General features: G+C 46.7%; 1 protein-coding gene across 1 annotated transcript in view; it reads right to left on the bottom strand.

Moving 5' to 3' along the window:
• tyw3 (tRNA-yW synthesizing protein 3 homolog (S. cerevisiae)) overlaps positions 1-20,728 on the bottom strand; it is a 92,771-nt gene that overhangs the window by 45,705 nt on the left and 26,338 nt on the right. The gene's annotated exons all lie outside the window — the stretch shown is intronic.

Genomic DNA, 20,728 nt, shown 5'->3' on the forward strand with positions numbered 1-20,728 from the left:
AAATTTATGGATGATACAAAGGGAGATGGAGGAGCATGAAGTGTTGAGGAAACATGGAGGCTGCAGGACTTGGACAGATGAGGAGAATGGGCATGGAAGTGGCAAATGAAATATAATGTCGGAAAGTGGATGGTCATGCAGTTTGGTAGATAAAATAAACAGGCAGACTGTTTACTAAATAGGGAGAAAATTGAAAATACCCAGATGCAAAGGGACCTGGGAGCCCTCGTGCAGGACGGCCTGAAGGTAAACTTGCAGGTTGAGTCAGTGGTGAAGAAGGCAAATGCAATACTGGGGTTCACTTCAAGAGGAATGGAATCTAAGAGCAGGGATGTGATGTTGAGGCTTTATAAGGCCCTGGAGAGACCTCATGAGGAGGATTGAGAGCAGGTTTGGGCTCCTCATTTAAGAAAGGATATGCTGACGTTGGGGAGGGTTCAGAGGAGGTTCACAAGGATGATTCTGGGAATGAAAGGGTTATCACATGAGGAGCTCTTGGCCTGGACTTGTTGGAATTTAGGAGAATGAGGGGGGTCTCACTGAAACATTTTGAATGTTGAAAGGCATGGACTGAGTAGATGTAGAAAGGCTGTTTGCCACGGTGGGAGAGTCGAGGACAAGAGGGCACAACAGGATTGAAGGGCATCCACATAGAACAGATACGGAGGGATTTCTTCAGCCAGGGAGGGGGGTGAATCTGTGGAATTTGTTGCCACAGGCGATTGTGGAGGCTGGGTCTTTGGGTGTATTTAAGGCAGAGATTGATAAGTTCTTGATTAGCCAGGGCATCAAAGGTTATGGGGAGAAGGCCGGGCAGTGGGGCTGAGTGGGGAAATGGATCAGCTGATGATTAAATAGAGGGGTAGACTTGATGGGCAGAATGGCCTATTTCTGCTCCTATGATATCAGCGACCCCTTTCTGCATTTCAATAGATGTTTCCAGGTTGGAATGAACTTCCCTTCCCAAATACGCTGGGATGGAACAAGCCCAGCTCCAGGAAGGAGTTTGATTTCTCTGGAGAATACATTGAATGTTCTTCCACCTGCTCCTCCCCCCAGCCTTTCACCGAAATCAGAGGGAGCTGTACAAGTGCTCTCCACTCTGCAACCTGAGCATTTGCACTGATTGCTAAAGGACCTGGCGTATTCTGATCTTTTAAACAAGTATTCATTTAACAAAACATTATAATAATTTTGATAACCATTTTAAGACTAATTATACTTATTTTGAATGGGGGTTGGGGATTGGAGTTTGCCAGACGTTCATGAGGTATTTGATGTGATTATTGCAATGATGTAACTGTTGAAGTCTTAATTTGAACTGAGGCAGAGGAGGGGGAGTGAGCTCAGTGGAGATCCTTAAAGGGGGAGCCTTTCTGTCCCTGCAACAAAGGAGCATAAACCACATAAACCACAGACATCACATACTGCAAACTCGCTCCAGAGGGACATTGGGATGCTAAAAGTGAGATACAAACTATTCGTGTCCCCATTGACGCTGCTTGACCCACTGAGGTCTGCTTTTGATGAGAGTGACAAGGTTTGGGGGGGGGGGATGGGGGAGGTGGGGAGAGAATTGTGCAAAGGCAGACCCAGGGTGTGCATAGGTGGGTAGTTGACGAACATGGTGGGACGTTGGGGTCAAGGTCAATGGTGTAAGACTACTGAAACTGCTCTTCCACCTCTTCCCTTCCCACCACCCAGCATCTCTTCCATTCAGAGCAGCTGCTGTTCTTGGTGAGGGTCTATGTGGCAAACTAGGTGAGAGAGTGCTGACATGCAAGTGCTTCACCGAGAACCTGCAACCAGCCTGCAGGAGAGCTCTGCCTGAAGCCCCCGACCCACCTCCCACTCTAACCTCTCTCTCCCTACAAGGACTGACGTCAGCTTGTTTAGGGAAGTTACACTCCTCTAGACTCAATATTTAATTCAACTATCTCGAACCATCAGCATTTCCAGACTGGTTACATCTGGAAACACTGCCGTCTCCATTTTGATATCGAAGGAGGATTCAGATAGAAAAGGTATGGATGGATATGATCGAGGTGCAGGTCAATGGGACGAGGCCAAATAAAAGCTTGCACAGATTTAATGGGCCGAAGAGCCTATTTATGTGCAGTAGTGTTCTATGGGTGGATGGTTACAGCATGAGCCACTGTTCCTCCCAGACACAGATTGCCCTTTTCTTTCTCTCACCTTGCACCCTCACCTCTGGACTCTGCTCCGCTCCAGCATTGCTGATGTCAGCAGCTCACTCATGCCGGCTCAATCTCAACACAGTCGCTTCGATACATCACCACAGTCGGACGTCCAGCACCGATCCCTGTTGTATATCACTCGTCACAGACTGCCAGTCAGAGACACCCCCTCCTCCCCACCACTCTGCCTCCTGTCACGAATCCTGCCTGGAATTCAGCTTATGAATTAACTCAGATCCTTCCTTGTAGCCAAACACACTGAACCAGCCAATTCAGGGATCTTCTCAAAGCCTATGTTCAAACTTACAGCACGGAAACAGATGGTTCCAGCATAGGAGCCCGTACATCCAATTACACCAATGAACCTATAATCCAAGGCTTATTTTATAGGGTACGAGGAAGTCAGAGACCCCGGGAAAACCACACCCACCCCCATGTTACAGTCCATGTAAACCACATCAACCACCGTTCTACAGTCCATGTAAACCACATCCACCACTGTTCTACAGTCCATGTAAACAACATCCACCACCGTATTACAGTCCGTACACCACATGCACCCCCGTGTTACAGTCCATGTAAACCACATCCACCACCATGTTACACTCCGTGTAAACAACACCCACCACTGTGCTACAGTCTGTGTAAACCACGTCCATCACCATGAAACAGTCCATGTACACTGTAATACAGTCTGTGTAAACCATGTCCACCAATGTGCTACAGTCCACATACACCAGGTCCACCATCGTGCTACAGTCCGTGTAAACCACGTCCACACCTCTGTTACAGTCCAGGTAAACCACCCAACACCATGCTAAAGTCCATGTAAACAACACCTACCACCATGCTACAGTCCGTGTAAACTACATCCATCACCGTGCCACAGTCTGTGTAAACCACACCCACCACTATGCCACAGTCCGTGTAAACTACGCCCACCACCGTGCTACAGACCGTGTGAACCACACCCATCACCATGCTACAGTTAATGTAAACCAAATCCACCACCATGTTACAGTCCATGTAAACCAAATCTACCACCATGCTAAAGACCACATAAACAACATCCACTACTGTGCTACAGTACGTGTAAACCACACCCACCACCGTGCTACAGTCTGTGTAAACCACATCCGTCCGCGTAAACCACATCCACCACCGTGCTACAGTGCACGTAAACCACATCCACCACCATGCTACAGTCCATGTAAACCACATCCACCTCGTGCCACAGTCCATGTAAACCACATCCACCACCATGCTACAGTCCATGTAAACCATGTCCACCCTGTGCCACAGTCCACGTAAACCACGTCCACCACCGTGCTACAGTCCACGTAAACCACGTCCACCACCATGCTACAGTCCATGTAAACCATGTCCACCTCATGCCACAGTCCACGTAAACCACGTCCACCACCGTGCTACAGTCCACGTAAACCACGCCCACCACCATGCTACAGTCAATGTAAACCATGTCCACCTCGTGCCACAGTCCACATAAACCACATCCACCACCGTGCTACAGTCCATGTAAACCACGTCCACCCCGTGCCACAGTCCACGTAAACCACATCCACCACCGTGCTACAGTCTGCGTAAACCACATCCGTCCGCGTAAACCACGTCCACCACCGTGCTACAGTCCATGTAAACCACATCCACCTCGTGCCACAGTCCATGTAAACCACATCCACCACCATGTTACAGTCCATGTAAACCATGTCCACCCTGTGCCACAGTCCATGTAAACCACGTCCACCACCGTGCTACAGTCCACGTAAACCACATCCACCACCGTGCTACAGACCATGTAAACCACGTCCACCTCGTGCCACAGTCCATGTAAACCACGTCTACCACCATGCTACAGTCCATGTAAACCATGTCCACCTCATGCCACAGTCCACGTAAACCACGTCCATCACCGTGCTACAGTCCACGTAAACCACGTCCACCACCATGCTACAGTCCATGTAAACCATGTCCACCTCGTGCCACAGTCCACATAAACCACATCCACCACTGTGCTACAGTCCATGTAAACCACGTCCATCCCATGCCACAGTCCACGTAAACCACATCCACCACCGTGCTACAGTCCATGTAAACCACATCCACCTCGTGCCACAGTCCATGTAAACCACGTCCACCACCATGCTACAGTCCATGTAAACCATGTCCACCTCGTGCCACAGTCCACGTAAACCACGTCCACCTTCATGCTACAGTCCACGTAAACCATGTCCACCACCGTGCTATAGTCCACGTAAACCATGTCCACCACCGTGCCACAGTCCATGTAAACCACGTCCACCCCGTGCCACAGTCCACGTAAACCACGTCCACCTTCATGCTACAGTCCACGTAAACCACGTCCACCACCGTGCTACAGTCCACGTAAACCATGTCCACCACCGTGCTATAGTCCATGTAAACCATGTCCACCCCGTGCCACAGTCCACGTAAACCACGTCCACCTTCATGCTACAGTCCACGTAAACCATGTCCACCACCGTGCTATAGTCCATGTAAACCACATCCACCTCCACATAATTGCCAGCAGCCCATTCTATGCACCTACCATTTTGCCTTCTGTGGGCAGCCAGTTCTGGATCCACGAAGCAATGTCCCCATGGATCCCGTGGCTCCTTACTTTCTCAGTAAGCCTTGCATGGGGTAGCTTATCAAATGCCTCAATGAAATCCATCGACACAACATCTACTGCTCCTCCTTCATCAACGTGTTTAGACACATCCTCATAACATTCAATCAAGCTCGTCAGGCACATCCTGCCCTTAACACAGCCATGCTAACTATTCCTAATCATATTTTACTTCTCCAAATGTTCATATACCCTGTCTCTCAGGATCTTCTCCATCAACTTACCAACCACCTTGATGAAGGGCTCCAGCCCGAAATGTTGTTTGTGTATCTTCACCTTTGCTACATAAAGGCCCTGTTGGACGTGCTGAGTTTCTCCAGCATTTGTGTGTTTTTTCACTTCACCACAGTGTCCACAGAATCCTGTGTTTTACAACCACTGAAATAAGACTCACTGGTCTATAATTCCACGGACTATCTCTACTCCCTTTCTTGAATAAAGGAACAATATCCGCAACCCTCCAATCCTCCAGAACCTCTCCTGGCCCCACTGATGCGTCAAAGATCATCTCTGAAAACTCTCCATCAGAGTTGTGAAGCGGGACTTCTTCTGCACTAAACCTTGGTGACTTCCCCGATCAGTCACTGCCCTACCACATGATCATAAATCCTTCCTGAAGGAATGTTTACGAGTTTCCCTGCTGCTGATGTGATGCTCACTGAATGGAATAGAACAGTACAGCACAGAACAGGTCCTTCAGCCCACAATGCTGTGCCCTATCAATATTAATCTACCCCACAACAATCTAACCTTTTTCTTTCCACTCACATCCCACTTTAAGCAATCCCTCTGTCATCGGTGCTCTGTGATGAGTAAGGGATTGTTTAAGCTGGGATGTGAGTGGGAAGGGAAGGTTGAGAATCACTGCTCTAGACCCAATTGTTACTGAAATATTTGGCTTGAGAAAAATGGTCATTGGCCCATTTCCTTTGGAGTTCTGAAACCGTGCACATAACGAGTCAATGAGGGACGATGAAAACAGTGGTTCTCAAACTTTTTATTTCCACTCACATCCCACCTTACTAATCACAGAGCACCTGTGGCATAGGGATTACTTAAAGTGGGATGTGAGTGGAAAGAAAAAGGTGGAGAACCACTGCTCTAACCCTTCCCTCCCTCACACCCATAACCCTCTATTTTTCTTACATCCATCTGCTGATCTAAGAGTCTTTTCAATGCCCGTTTTGTATCAGCCTCCACCACCATCCCTGGCAATGCATTCCAGTTACCCACTCCTTTCTGTGTAAGAAATGTATCCAGTTGCTTTGTCCTTCTGAAGGGCGGTGGGTGTCTTTGTGCATTTGTAAAGCCAGGGAGAGGGATTCTTGATCAGCAAGTGGGTATACGATCACTGGGTTGGTCAGGATTATGGAGTTCAGGTCACAGTCAGATCCACTCGGACCACATTGAATGGTCTATGAGAATGTGGAAGGGATAAGGGGCCTTTACACATCCTGCTGTTCCTGAATATTGCAGCAATTCTGTTTTTATTTCAAGGTTTCAGCCTCTGTGGTATTTTACTTGAACACCCTGTTCTTGTGCACAAAAGAGAGGGAAGTTCACTGGCCAGTTTCCAATTTATTGTCAGTACATACATGACATCACATACAACCCTGAGATTCCTTTTTCCTGTGGGCCCGCCAAAATGATCTCTAATTGGTAGTGCAAAAAAAAACTGTACGCAACATACACACGTAGACAAATAAAGAACTGTAAACAGATAATGAATGTAAACAAATTGACTGTGTAATAATAAAGTCAGAGTCCTTAAATGAGTCCCTGATTGAGTTTGTTGTTGAGGAGTCTGATGGTGGAGGGGGAGCCGCTGTTCCTGAACCTGGTGGGGCGAGTCTTGTGGTACTGAAACCTTTCCTGATGGTAGCAGCGAGAACAGAGTGTGTGCTGGGTGGTGTGGATCCTTGATTGCTGCTGCCCAATGACGGCAGTGTTCCCTGTAGATATTCTCAATAGTGGGGAGACTTTTGTCTGTGATTTCCTGGGCTGTGACCACTACCTTTTGCAGGGCTTTACACTCAAGGGTATTGGTGTCCCTGTACCAGACTGTGATGCATCCAGTCAGCACCACTTTCCACCACACCTCTGTAGAAATTTGCCAGGGTTTCTGGTGTCATACCAAACCTCCACAAACTCCTGAGGAAGTAGAGGCGCTGACGAGCTTTCTTCAAGATGCCATTACTGTGTTGGGCCAGGAAAGATTGTCTGAGATAGTGACTCCCAAGAACTTAAATGTGCTCACCCTCCCCACCTCTGATCCCCAATGATCACTGGATCGTAAACCTCTGGTTTTCCCTTCCTGACATCAACAATCAGCTCCTTAGTTTTGGTGACATTGAGTGTGAGGTTGTTGTTTGGTGACACCATTCAGCCAAGTTTCCAATCTCCCTCCTGTTGGCTGACTCAGCCCCTTCCTTTATACAACCCACTACCGTGGTATCGTCGGCAAATTTGTACATGGTGTTATTGTCATACCGAGCTAAAGAACCAAAAGGTGTAAAGTGAGTGGATCAGTGGACTAAGAACACAGCCCTATGGTGCTCCGGTACTGATGGAGATTGTGGAGGAAAAGTTCTTAACCCTGTTCCCATGTTCCAGCATGTGGAGAGAGAGCCTCCCTATTCCCACATTCCAGTGCATGGAGGGAGAGCCCCCGATTCCCATGTTCCAGCGCGTGGGAGAGCCTCCCTGTTCCTACGTTCCAGCGTGTGGAGGGAGAGCCCTCTTGTTCCCATGTGGTGTTCACAAGTGCAATGAGGCTAGCATAAGCTCCCAGAATGGTCACAGTGCAACAATGGGGTGGCCACAGAGACTGGCACCCAGTCATCAGCACCTTTAGGAGCAGAGAGGATGAAGAACGGAGGAACCCCATCTTCCTGGTCCCACCTGCCCTCTTCCATAGCTGTGAAAGAAACAATACTCTGTGGAGGAAGGATTCGAATGGGAGAAAGTTCCAGTCCACAGGGTGGTGGTGGACAGCTGTTACTCAGGCTGCTGGTCTGCGGTGTGCTGGCTGCTGGGCTCAGGGTTGGCTTCACTGTTGTTTGCCACCTATATTCATAACTTGGATAAGAACCAGTTTCAGAATTTATTGTCATGACCAAGTCACCAAATTGGTTGTTTTGCGGCAGCTTCACAGTCCACACATTTATATAAACCACTACAAAAATAAAGTTAAAAAATAGTGCAGGATAAAGTCAATGGAAGGCAGTGTCTGTGGTTCCTTTCTCATTCAGGACAATATGATGGTGTGATCAGTGAGTCAGTGGATGATATCAAAAGCTGTGGTGTGGTGGACAGTGAGGAAGGTTGTTTGAAGTTACTACAGGATCTCGATCACCTGGGGAAGTGGGCCAAGGAATATCTCAGACATGCGACAGCTGTTGCATTTTGTGGAATTAAACCCGGGCAGGACTGATACAGTGAATGGTGAGACCCGGGGGAGCATTACAGAACAGAAAGGCAAAGGGGTACAGGTACCTCGTCCATGAAAGTGGCGACACAGGTAGACAGGGTGGTAAAGAAGGTGTCAGTCAGGACACAGAGTATAGGAGCAGGGAGGTCACAATACACATCTCCAGGATTTTGGCGAAACAAATCTGGTGGTCAGTCAGCTAAAGATTCACTGTGGATTTAAAGAAGAGGGGTGTGGAGACTGGATCACTGGGGATTTAAAGAGGATGGGTGTGGAGACTGGATCACTGGGGATTTAAAGAGGAGGGTTGTGGGGAGTGGATCACTGGGGATTTAAAGAGGGGTGTGGGGTGTGGATCACTGGGGATTTAAAGAGGTCAGAGATAAATATTTGAGATATTGGGGGGATTGTGGATGATGGGGATTTTTCACAGAAGGGGAGATGAGGCCTGGGACAGAGCTGCCATGATCACAGTGAACGAACGGATGGACAAACTCGAAGAGCCTCCTGCTCTTGTTTCGGGTCCTTGTGCATAAATGCAATCAAACATGAGTAGTGGCTGGATTAATTAATTCTTTGTGATTGATTCAGGCAATCACAGCAAACACACCAACAGTTCTTGTGCTTGCTGTCTGTCTCGCCCTTGAGCTGTGTGGGTGAAGGTCACGCCCACGGTTCTGCATGTGGAGTCTCCCATATTCCCACACTACACCACATCTACAGGAGCACTCTGCAGTAAAATGCCTCAATTAATGAAGCAGCTCTTCCTTGGGATATGACTGGATTTGTAGAGGGGCTTGTGAACTCAGTGCTGGTGGGCGTTAGGAGACTGATGGGTTCTGTCAGGCAAGGAAGAACAGCCCTGGTCTATCCCTATGGCTTCTTGGAGGGTTGAACTCTGCTTCGGCTTGGTGGCCGTGAAGGGCTGCCCAGGAGCATTGGGACAGTCGCAGGGAGACACAGGAAGTCAAGGCTGTTCTTCCTGAAGCTGAGAGGTGAAGGGAAGATGACACGGAGGTGAAGAGTCACAGAGATACAGCACAAAATAGGCCCTTCAGCCCAGCCAGTCTATGCTGACCATCAGCTACTGCTGTCACACTGATCCCAATCTATTCTCTGAACATTCCCAACACCTTACCCCCAGATTTTCCCCCTCACCCACACACTGGGGCTAATTAACTCGCTGACCCGCACGTGTATAGGATAAGGACATAAGAAGTAGGAGCAGGACAGAAAAACATTAGTCCTTTAGTGGGTCAAACTCTCCTGGTTCCAGGCTTAGTCAAGAACAAAGCCTTCATGGGCACAGTGGAGATCAGAGAAGTGCTCCATCAGAGATGTTAGCTTCCCGGTGAGATCTTAAATAAAGATCCTTTAAACATCTTAAATAAATCTTAATTTTAAATAAAAAAGCCTGCCTGCTGCTTCAGCTGGGGTTTAAAAACCTCATGGGACTGGAAATTTCTTCACGGAAAGGGTGATTGGGATGTGGAGTAAGCTTCCAGCAGAGGTGGTTGAAGCAAGGATGTTATTTACATTTAAGGAAAGACTGGATAATTACATGGAGGGGAGAGGATTGGAGGGGTATGGACCGGGTGCTGGTCAGTGGGATGAGGAGGGTGGGGATTTGTTCCGGCATGGACTCGTAGGGCCAAACTGGCCTGTTCTGTGCTGTATATTGTTATATGGTTATATGAACCGATCATATGGTGGTTGTGGGAGCTGGCTGAACACAAACCAATTCCAGACATTGTGATGGGGACTAAACTTCAAACTAGGGTAGTGCAGTTAGTGCAGCGGTTAGCGCAACTCTGCTACAGCACCAGCGATTGGGACCAGAGTTCGAATCCTGCGCTGTCTGTAAGGGGTTTGTAGGTTCTTACCCTGTCAGCATGGGTTTTCCCTGAGGGCTCTGATTTCCTCCCACTGTTCAAACCGTACCAGAGTTGTAGGTTAATTGGGTGGCAAGGGGTCTTAGGCTGAAATGGCCTGTTATAGTGCTGTATATCTCAATTTAAACATTAAAATAATTTTTTTTTAAATTTAGACATGGTAACAGGCCAATTATAACCCCAGCACAATTTGAACGGTGGGAGGAAACCGGTTCCCTGGGAAAACCCACGCAGATAAGGGGAGAACAAACCCCTTACAGACAGCGCAGGATTCAAACCCCCGTCCCGATTGCTAGTGCTGTATCTTTGGCTTGGCTTCGCGGACGAAGATTTATGGAGGGGTAATGTCCACGTCTGCTGCAGGCTCGTTGGTGACTGACAAGTCCGATGCGGGACAGGCAGACACGATTGCAGTGGTTGCAAGGGAAAATTGGTTGGTTGGGGTTGGGTGTTGGGTTTTTCCTCCTTTGTCTTTTGTCAGTGAGGTGGGCTCTGCGGTCTTCTTCAAAGGAGGTTGCTGCCCACCAAACTGTGAGGCGCCAAGATGCACGGTTTGAGGCGATATCAGCCCACTGGCGGTGGTCAATGTGGCAGGCACCAAGAGATTTCTTTAGGCAGTCCTTGTACCTCTTCTTTGGTGCACCTCTGACACGGTGGCCAGTGGAGAGCTCGCCATAGAACACGATCTTGGGAAGGCGATGGTCCTCCATTCTGGAGACGTGACCCACCCAACGCAGTTGGGTCTTCAGCAGCGTGGATTCAATGCTTGCAGACTCTGCCAGCTCGAGCACTTCGATATTGGTGATGAAGTCACTCCAATGAATGTTGAGGATGGAGCGGAGACAGCGCTGATGGAAGCATTCTAGGAGCTGTAGGTGATGACGGTAGAGGACCCATGATTCGGAGCCGAATAGGAGCGTGGGTATGACCACGGCTCTGTCCACGCTGATCTTTGTGTGTTTCTTCAGGTGGTTGTTTTTCCAGACTCTTTTGTGTAGTCTTCCAAAGGCGCTATTTGCCTTGGCGAGTCTGTTGTCTATCTCTTTGTCGATCCTTGCATCAGATGAAATGGTGCTGTATCAGCATTGCACTAAACCACTATGCCAATTTACAATTGACGACAAATTACAATTTACAATTGACGACAAAGCTGTCTTGAACTTCCTGAGATATGAAAGGTCATATCAGATATGAAAGTTCATAGCAAAATCTTTCCTTAAAATGTTAACCACGCTGGAGATCCAGGTTCAATCCCAAACTCCAGTGCTGTCTGTGTGGAGTTTGCACATCTTCCCTGTGACCGTGTGGGTTTCCCTCAGGGGGGTCTGGTTTCCTCCCACATCCCAAAGTTGCTAGAAGCTGCCTCTGGTGTGCAGGTGAGGGGTAGAATTGGTGGAGATTCTACGTGGATGTGAGAACAAAATGGGACCAGTGGCTGTGGTGAGCACAAACTGGTGGGCTGAAGACCCTGTTTCCCTACTGGGTGCCTCTGGCTTGTGCATCACTAGGCGCAGTTTCATCAAGGACTTTAACAAAATGATTGTGATGGTGGAAGATGATAGGGTGGTAAATAAAGTAGAGGATCTTGTTGTACAGCTACAGATTGAAAGATATGACATTGTTGGCCATCACCGAGATCAATGATGGATGTGATTGGGAGTGAAATGCCCAAGGGGACACAATGTATAGGAAACATAGGCCAGTAGGTAGAGGGGGTGGGGTGGCCCTGATGGGAAGCAATGATATTAAATCACTAGAAAGGAGGGACATGGGGTCAGATTGGGAAGAATCCGTATGGGTTTAGTTAAGAAATGGCCAGGGTAAAAGAACCCTATTGGCAGCTATTTACAGACCCCCAAACAGCAGCTAGGAGCTGGACTACAAGTTCCAGCTGGAAATAGAAAGTGTGTGTCAGAAAGAAAACGTCAGGGGGTTGGGAAAATCAGGAAGGGATGGGATCTCAGGAGAGAGAGTTTGTAGAATGCCTACGGGATGGTTTTTGGGGCAGCTTGTCGATAAGCCCACTAGGGGATCAGCAGTTTTAAATTGGGTGATGTGTAATGAACCTGAAGTGATTTGGGAATTAAAGGTAATGGAGGCCTTAGGGAGTAGTGATCATAACACGATCAGTTCAGTTTCAAATTTGTAAAGGAGAAGTAAGCTTGATGGAGGGACAGTAGAGCAGAATTGGATGATATTCCTACAAGAGAGGTAACGGCAAAAATAAAAGCAAAAGGGAGGGCAGACAAGGAAGAAAAATTAGTGGAAAACAGAGGAGTGGGAAACTTTTAAAAAATTACAGAAAGGGACAAAGAAAGTCATTAGGAAAATAAAAGTTGAATTATGAAAGAAAGTTGGGAAATAAAATATACAAAAGGATACTAAGAGTTTTTTAAATATGTGAAGAGTAAAAGAGACATGGGTAGATCTAGGGCCGATTGAAAATGATGCTGGAGAAATTATAATGGGTGACAAAGAGATGGCAGAGGAACTAAATGAGTATTTTGTGTCAGTCTTCAAAGAGGAAGACAAAAGCCATGTACCCGATAGTCAGAGGACTCAGGGAATAGAATTAAGTACAGTCAGGATTACTAGAGAGATAGTGGTTAATAAGCTGAATGGATTAAAGATAGGTAAGGTCTCCCTGACCCAATGAGGTGCACCCACGAGTTCTGCAGGAGGTGCTTGGAGATTGTGGAGGCTTTGGAAATGATTTTTGAGGAATCAACAGACTCTGGCATGGTTCTTGGTTATTTGTCCCTCCTAAATATTCCGTATGGAATTTAAACTGGAGGTGGGGGAGGTTGTGCTTAAGGAGGTGATTTTTGAAGAAGACCTGCCTTAAATGTAACTGGGTCCAGTTGTGTGAGTGTGATTGGCTGAAGATTATTCCATGCTTTAATCGGATCGTACAGAGTCAACATGGATTTACGAAAGGTAAATCGTGCTTGACAAATCTATTGGAATTCTTTGAGATGGTGACGGGTAAAATAGATGGGGAGAGCCAGTGGATGTGGTGTACCTGGACTTCCAAAAGGCCTTCGATAAGGTCCCACATAAACGACTGGCATGCAAAATCAAGGCTCATGAGATTGGGGGCAAGGTATTGATGTGGATTGAGAACTGGCTGGCAGATAGAAGACAGAGAGTTGGGTTAAATGGCTCGTTTTCTGAATGGCAGGCGGTAACCAGTGGGGTGCCACAGGGATCTGTACTGGGACCCCAGCTGTTCACAATTTACATTAATGATCTGGATGAGGGGATTGGATGTAATATCTCCAAATTTGCAGATGACACTAAGCTCAGAGGGGTTGTGTGCACTGAAGAGGGGGTCAGGAAGCTCCAGTGTGATTTGGATCAATTGGGGGACTGGGCAGATACATGGAAAATGCACTACAATGTGGATAAACGTAAGGTTATCCACTTTGGTAATACAAACTGGAGGGCAGACTACTATTTGAATGGCAATAGATTGGGAGATGGGGAAGTGCAGAGAGACCTAGGGGTTCTTGTACACCAGTCACTGAAGGCGAGCATGCAGGTACAGCAGGCTGTTAAAAAGGCAAATGGTATGTTGGCCTTCATATTAAGAGGGTTTGAGTCTTGGAATAAGGATACCTTACTGCAGCTGTACAGGGCCTTGGTGAGACCCCACCTGGAGTATTGTGTGCAGTTTTGGTCGCCTTATCTAAGGAAGGAAGTTCTTGCAATGGAGGGAGTGCAGAGGCGATTCACCAGGCTGATACCTGGAATGGCAGGAATGACTTATGAGGAAAGATTGCGCAAATTGGGATTGTACTCCCTGGAGTTTAGAAGATTGAGAGGGGATCTCATAGAGACATATAAAATTCTGGCAGGACTGGACAGAATGGATGCAGAAGGGATGTTTCCAATGGTGGGGGAGTCCAGAACCCGGGGCCATGGTTCGAGGATAATAGGATTTAGAACCGAGATGAGGAGGAATTTCTTTACCCAGAGGGTGGTGAATCTGTGGAATTCATTGCCACAGAGGGCAGTAGAGGCAGGTTCATTAAATATATTTAAGAGGGAATTAGATCTATTTCTTCAGTATAAGGGTATTAAAGGTTACGGAGAGAAGGCGGGGACGGGGTACTGAACTTTAAGATCAGCCATGATCGAATTGAATGGCGGAGCAGGCTTGAAGGGCTGAATGACCTACTCCTGCTCCTATCTTCTATGTTTCTATGTTTTAATTGTATGGGGGAAGATGGCGCTACAAGTCGGGTTGTGTGCCCTCGTCTGCTCTGAGCCGGCTTGGGTTCGGTGTAGGATTGGTTGTCTCTATCGAGCTGGCAGTTTAGCATTTTTTAAAACAGGTCAGATGGTGTACTTCACATCTGTCTTGGAGAGAGCTCCACTTTAATGAATCTGAGAGCTTTGTAACACTTGCTTCTCGTCCATATGTATTTGTGACAAATCAGGTTGCCTGTCTCTGGACTTGTTCGATAGGAGGAGTGTGTTTGTTTGTGTCTGGGTCCCTTGCAGCTACTGTGTATTCCAAAAGTGGTCTGACGAGGGTGAGGAACAGCTTCTCCTTGACAGAAGTTGAACAATGAAGGAAGTTGCGTCTCAGAAAATTTCGGACTCCTGTTGCCTTCACCGTTGTATGATACATCTGATCGTTAGTCTTTGTGCAGCTTTGCTTGGAAGATAAAGTGATCACTAATTCCAGACGAGACCTCTAAAATTAAGTCTGGATGTATTAAATGTTAGTAATGTGTTAGTATTAAGTCTAAGGAGTTTTCCGTGCCATTTGCATCATCATGTCTGGTCGGGAAAGTGATTTTCTGGAACAGGTGATTATTCTGGATTGGATCAACCAGAGCTTCTTGGAGAGCACCTTTTTGTTTGTTTTGTTTGCCGTCAGACCAATCTAAATCACCCCCCCCCCCCCAAGATGATAAATGGAGAGCTTGATGAGGCATTATTTTGGAGAGGCTTGAGTCAAGGTGTAGGAGAGGCCCGGACTGTGCATCCAATGGGCAGTTAAAGCACCCGATCTGCTCCTCCTGTCCATGAAGTGTAAATTTGCACCAAATTAGCTTTGAGTCACTGCCCAGCTTGGTTCTTTTGAAACATGGGATAGAATTGTTCTTGCCAATAAAAACACCACCTCCTTGCGAGTTTCTCTCCTTTCTAAACATTTGGAGGAGAGGAGGGATCGAGCCAAGATTCAGTCCCAATTAGGATGCCTGGATTTTCGGACAGACAAGTTAAATACAGCTGCTTTCCCTTTGATGACAGTAATTTTAGTTCCCTGACTATTATTTAGTACCCTTGTGAGTACTGCTCTTTTAGGGCTTCGAGTCTTATTGTGAGCCTCAGATCGCTCTCTTTGTCCCCCGACCTATTGAGGGATGGTGCCAGTGGGAGGGGAGGGCTAAACAAGGGTCTTACTCTTGCCATTTTTCCTAACCATTGCTCAGCCATTCTTTGCCTTGACACATTCCAGTCGGGGAGGTTTTTTCGCAGTTTTGCTTGCCATTTCATGTGTCCGCCCAGAAGCAAGGTTTTCCAGGGTAAATAATCAGCGCAAATTGGGCTGAATGATCTTGAATTCTTGTGGTTCCATTCAACATCATCAATGTCATCGATTCCAGAGGATTGGAAGGTCACAAACGTAGTTCCGCTGCTTAAGAAAGGAGGGAGGCAGAAATAAAGAAATTACAGGCCTAGTCGTCTAATGTCAGTAGATGGATCCTCAATGACAAGATTATGAAATACCTTGAGGTGCACTATGTGATAGGTCCAGGCCGGCATGGGTTCATGAAGGGAAGATCTTGCCGGACCAACCTATTGAGAAAATCTCAGATAGGATGGACAAGGGAGAGGCTGTGGATGTTGTGCATTTGGATTTTCAAAAGGCCTTGGATAAGGTGCCACATAGAGGCTGTTTAACAAGATGAGAGCCCATGGAATTACAGGAAAGATATTAGACTGGGTGGAGCATTGGCTGATAGGCAGGAAGTAAAGGGTGGGAATAAAGGGACCCTGTTCTGGTTGGTTTCCAGATACTAGTGGTGTTCACAGGGGTCGGGGTCGGGCTTGGGGTTGGGGCCACTTCTTTTGTCAATGTATATTAATGATTTAGATAATGGATTGAATGGTTTTGTGGCGAAGTTTGCAGATGACACCAAGATAGGTGGTGGAGTAGGAAGTGTTGAAGAAACTTAAAGGTTGAGGGAGACTTGGACAGCTTAGGAGAGTGGGCAAAGAAATGGCAGATGAGATCCAATGTGGAGAAACGTACGGTTGGACATTTTGGAAGAGGAAAAAAACAGGAAGATTATTATTTGGATGGGGAGAAAATTCAGAAGTGCAAAGGGACCTGGGGGTCCTCGTACAGGAAAACCTAAAGGTTAACCACCAGGGTGGATCAACGATAGAGAAAGTGAATGCTATGTTGGCCTTCATTTCAAGAGGAACCTTGTATAAGAGTAAAGAGGTGTTGATGAGGCTTCATGGAGCATGCGTGAGACCTCATTTGGAGAACTATGTGGAGTTTTGCGCCCCTTATCCTAGAAGGGATGTACTGGGGAGAGTACTGGGAGAGTACGGGGAGAGGGGAAGGGAGGTGGTACGTGGACCTCTAGTGCGGGATAGCAGAGAGTGTGGATAGGATCTGTGCAGAGCATGTTCCCAGAGTGGAAGGAGATGATCCTTCCCCAACCATTAGGGATTTTCTGGGAAGGTTTAGCACAGTGGTTTTCAAGCTTTTCTTTCCACTCACATCCCACTTTAAGTAATTCCTATGCCATAGGTGCTCTGTGATTAGTAAGGAATTGCTTAAGGTGGGATGTGGGTGGAAAGAAAAAGTTTGAGACCCACTGTTTTCATCGTACCTAATTGACTTGTTATGTGCAGGGTTTCATAACTCCAAAGGAAATGGGCCAATGAAAATTTTTCTCAAGCAAAATATTTCGGTAACAATTGGGTCTAGAGCAGTGATTCTCAACCTTCCCTCCCCACTCACATCCCACTTTAAGCAATCCCTTACTAATCACGGAGCACCGATGACAGAGGGATTACTTAAAGTGGGATGTGAGTGGAAAGGAAAAGGTTGAGAACCACTGGGTTTAGCAGTTTTTGTGCTGTGAGTGGAGAGGTAATGTAACACTAAAAAATTATTTGCTTTGCACAGCAATGTCAGATACATCATAAAAAACACATGTTGGCCAAATATCCCCACAGGCAATGTGGTGAAATATGTCACCTCAAGCAAACTGGAGGCTGCGGGACAGACCATATGATGTGTAACAGAACATTCAATGCATGTAGTCTGTTCTTGAATGTCTTCTGTTTAATGACGACCAGACAATAAAATCACCTGGCACGAATACAGGCCCTTCAGCTCATCGAGTCTGCACCGACCATCAACCGCCCATTCACACTGAACCCAGTTTATTTCACCCCCCCCCCCCCTTTCTGCCCTCACCTCCACATTCCTATTAACTCCCTCAGATAGGGCAGTACAGTTGGCGTAGCGGTTAGTGCAACACCTTTGCAGCATTAGCATTCAGGATTGGGGTTCGAAGATTGGGGTTCGAATCCCGCGCTGTCTGTAAAGAGTTTGTATGTTCTCCCTGTGTCTGCTTGGGTTTCCTCCCACCATTCGAAATGTACCGGGGGTGTAGGTTAATGGGGTGTAATTGGGCAGCACGGACTCGTGGGCCGAAAGTGCCTGTTACCATGCTGTATGGCTAAATTATAAACATTTACATTTAAAGGATCTCCCCTTCACCCACACACCGGGGCAATTAAGGCACTAACCCACACATCTGTGGGATGTGGAACGAAACCAGACCGGCAGAGGTTGGGATCGAACCAGGGTCAATGGCATTGGGAGGCAGCGGTACTACCTGCTGTGATAATTGTAGCTTCTATTATATCTGCACCGTGGGATCCAACTAAAAGTAACAACAAAAGTAGCAAAGTGTGTGGAAAAGGAACCACTAGTAGTCAGGGAACAGAGGAGCCTGGCCCCCCTCTTAGATACAGGTGGAACTACTAGTAGTCAGGGAACAGAGGGGCCTGGCCCTCCTTGGATACAGGTGGAACCACTTGTAGTCAGGGAACAGAGGGGCCTGGCCCTCCTTGGATACAGGTGGAACCACTTGTAGTCAGGGAACAGAGGGGCCTGGCCCTCCTTGGATACAGGTGGAACCACTTGTAGTCAGGGAACAGAGGGGCCTGGCCCCCCTCTTAGACACAGGTGGAACCACTAGGTCGTGGGAGTCTGGAAGAGGACTTCATAGAATGCATCCGCGATAGCTTTCTTGAGCAGCAGGTTAAGGAACCCACAAGAGAAAATGCTCTCCTGGATCTCGTGTTGTGCAATGAGATAGGTAGAATAAATGATGTAATATTCAGAGACCATCTGGGAAATAGCGATTGAATTTCTCATTCAGATGGAAGGGGAAATAGTTAGATCTAAAACTAATATATTATGCTTCAACAGGGGTGACTACCATAGGATGAGGGAGGAATTGGGCAGAGTGGACTGGGAGCACAGGCTCATTGATGAAACAGTTGAGGAACAGTGGAAAATTTTCAAAGAAATATTTTGTAATGCTCAACAAAAATATATTCTGGTCAGGAAAAAGGGCAGCAAGGGAGGGAAAAATCAACCGTGGTTAACAAAGGAAATAAAGGAGAGCATAAAATTGAAGGCGCAGGTGTACAAAGCTGCAAAGAGCAGAGGGAAACTGGAAGATTGGGAAAACTTTAAGAGACAACAAGGGGTTACAAAGTAGGTAATAAGAAATGGGAAAAAGGATTATGAAAGTCAATTGGCACAAAATATAAAAACAGAAAGCAAAAAATTTTATAAATATATAATACTAGAAGAGGGTGGCCAAAGTTAACATAGGACCCTTGGAGGATGAGAAAGGAAAACTGGCAGCAAAAAGTGAGGAAATAGCCAAGGCATTAAACAAATATTTTGTGTCAGTCTTCACGGTGGAAGACACGTCCAGCATGCCCAAGTGCGGAGTTAAGGATGCGAATGTTGGGGAGGGCCTTGATAAAATAGTTGTTACAAAGGAAGTAGTGATGGAGAAACTAATGGGACTAAAGCCAGACAAATCACCTGGTCCTGATGATATGCATCCAAGGGTTCTGAAGGAAATGGCAGAAGTTATAGTTGATGCATTGGTGGTCATAGACCAAAATTCCTTGGATTCTGGGCAGGTCCCAGCAAACTGGAAGACAGCAAATGTCACGCCACTTTTTAAGAAGGGATGTAGGCAGAAGACTGGAAATTATCGGCCAATTAGCTTGACGTCTGTAGTTGGAAAAATGCTTGAAGCTGTCATTAAAGATGAAATAGGCAGACGCAGCATGGTTTTAGAAAGGGAAGATCTTGTTTGACAAACTTGTTAGGCTTCTTTGAGGATATAATGGGTGCGGTGGATAGAGGGGAACAGTTTGATATTGTGTATTTGGATTTCCAGAAAGCGTTTGATAAGGTGCCGCACAAGAGACTTCTCAGTAAGTTACAGGGAAGTGGTGTCCGTGGAAGTCTATTGGCCTAGATCGAAAATTGGTTGTCTGACAGGAGGCAGAGAGTCGGGATAAATGGGAGTTTTTCAGGTTGGCAGAGAGTGGTAAGTGGGTGCTGCAGGGGTCAGTGCTAGGCCCACAACTGTTCATCATTTACATTGATGACTTGGAGGAGGGAACAAAATGTGGTGGAGCCAAGTTTGCCGATGACACCAAATTGAGTAGAAGAGCAAATTGTAATGAGGATGTGGAGAGTCTGCAGAGGGATAGAGTTAAGCTGGATGAGTGGGCAAAGGTCTGGCAGATGGAGTACAATGTTAGTAAGTGTGAAGTTATCCACTTTGGCAAGAAAAATAAAAGAGCTGAATATTATTTAAAGGGTGAAAAACTACAGCAAGCTGTAGTGCAGAGGGACTTGGGAGGGCTTGTGCATGAATCGCAAAAAGTTAGGTTGTAGATGCAGCAGGTTATTAAGAAGGCAAATGGAATGTTGGCCTTCATCGCTAGAGGAATTGAATTCAGGAGTAGGGAGGTAATGTTGCAACTGTATAAGGTACTGGTGAGACCGCACCTGGAGTACTGTGTCCAGTTCTGGTCTCCATATTTTAGGAAGGATATATTGGCTTTGGAGACAATCCAGAGGAGGTTTACTAGGTTGATCCCTGGGATGAAGGGGTTGACTTATGATGAAAGATTAAATCGTCTAGGATTGTATTCGCTCGAGTTCAGAAGAATGAGAGGAGATCTTATAGAAACATATAGGATTATGAAGGGTATGGATAGGATAGATGTAGGAAGGTTTTTTGAGCTGGCCGGGGAAACTAAAACCAGAGGACACAGTCTCAAGATTCGGGGGAGTAGATTTAGGACAGAGATGAGGAAAAATAGTTTTTCCCAGAGAGTAGTGAATGTTTGGAATTCTCTATCCAGGGAAGTGGTTGAGGGTGCCTCATTAAACATATTTAAAATTTGGTTAGATAAATTTTTACATGATAGAGGAATTAGGGGATATGGGGAG

Source organism: Narcine bancroftii, chromosome 5 (genome assembly GCF_036971445.1).
Source record: "Narcine bancroftii isolate sNarBan1 chromosome 5, sNarBan1.hap1, whole genome shotgun sequence".
Lineage (NCBI taxonomy): Eukaryota > Metazoa > Chordata > Chondrichthyes > Torpediniformes > Narcinidae > Narcine > Narcine bancroftii.